At 30.5% G+C, this 1516-nt stretch overlaps 1 long non-coding RNA gene across 1 annotated transcript; it reads right to left on the minus strand.

Annotated features, from left to right (window-relative positions):
• Nucleotides 1-330: 330 nt before the first annotated feature.
• On the minus strand, nucleotides 331-1111 carry LOC123304881. Its single transcript, XR_006536811.1, has 5 exons — nucleotides 1035-1111; nucleotides 821-973; nucleotides 653-758; nucleotides 451-570; nucleotides 331-376 (listed from the first exon to the last, which is right to left on the minus strand). It is a non-coding gene; the product is annotated as an uncharacterized LOC123304881 (long non-coding RNA).
• Between the last annotated feature and the right edge of the window lie 405 nt (nucleotides 1112-1516).

The raw sequence follows: 1516 nt of genomic DNA on the forward strand, positions 1-1516 counted from the left end.
TGTATAGTCATGACATTTTAGTTGCAAAATCGAAAATTTTCAAAAAATGTTTTTTTCTATCGAAAAATGTCAAATTTGATCATTTTTGGCTTATTTATACTTAGTCCTGTCATAAACGACCTCTATGTATACATTTTGACTTACTTGGATCAAAATTTCAATGATTTGTATAGTCATGACTCTCATGTTGAAAAATCGAAAATTTTCAAAAAATGTTTTTTCTATCGAAAAATGTCAAATTTGATCATTTTTGGCTTATTTATACTTAGACCAGTCATAAACGACCTCTATGTATACATTTTGACTTACTTGGATCAAAATTTTAATGATTTGTATAGTCATGACTCTGTTATGTAGTGAATCTGCTAAAAGTACCCTAAAATAATAATATAATATATCATAATAATATAATATAATATAATATACCCTAAAAATAATTAGTATATTCACCCTTATTTATAGGGAAATTTCATCATAGTCACTGCATAACATAATTTCATACAAACATAATAGTTATGTTTTTTTTCAACTGGTTGGTGACAATTTTGCCTCCAAAATCCCACCTACATCCTAAAACAAAAAAACAACGATCTCACCTTTTTAATTAATTATTATCTGAACTTCGTAGTGAAGACACATATAAAATTATTACTAAAACTGTTTCAATCGAGTAGAATTATTCAAATTGTTTCAATCGAGTAGCATTTTAAATTGTTTTCAATCAATTGTATTTCGATTTTGTACTTCTGGATAAAAACCTAGAACAAATAAATCATCATTAAACAAATTCGTCTTTTTATTATTCAAAATACGAAATTACCTGTGGAAGATACGTCCAACACGTGGGCTTCAATTAGGAGTTTGTCATCCAGGAATTGGAGAATATTAAATTAAAACTCCAATTATATGATGGTTTTCGGCATGTGTTAACTCCAACAGATTGAACACTCAACATTTTACAGGTAAACATAACCTACAATTTTATCCAATATAGTGAAAATTTAATTGTAATTATTCCACTAATACGAACGCACCTAAAAGTTTCGCCAACACAGGAACAGATTGGACATTCATCCAAATCGACGTCGAATTATACAAACGATAAATTCCATGTTCATCGTATACATATGTATTTGACATTTGAGTTTCTAAAATTTAACTAACAACTGTCAATAAGTAAAGTCAGACTCAGATAAATTGAACCATATGTGAATTAAACGGATAGTACCGTACCCAAATTTGAACATTTAATCGACGTCGTTTGGACTCGTGTCTAACTCGTTCAGCCTGCATGAACCCAGGTTTGTCAACATCAAAGCTTGCTAGTCAACCAGCCTCAAAGGACCTCTGGGAGATTGGGTGTCCCATACAAATTTCCACATTTAACACCCTCACACGTGACGGACCCCAAAACTCGAACACCAGTTCACCAATAATTGGGAACCAGGGCAACTACATAGCAACTCTTATGTTGAAAAATCGAAAATTTTCAAAAAATGTTTTTTCTATGGAAAAA

The sequence above is a fragment of the Chrysoperla carnea genome, unplaced genomic scaffold (assembly GCF_905475395.1).
Source record: "Chrysoperla carnea unplaced genomic scaffold, inChrCarn1.1, whole genome shotgun sequence".
NCBI lineage: Eukaryota > Metazoa > Arthropoda > Insecta > Neuroptera > Chrysopidae > Chrysoperla > Chrysoperla carnea.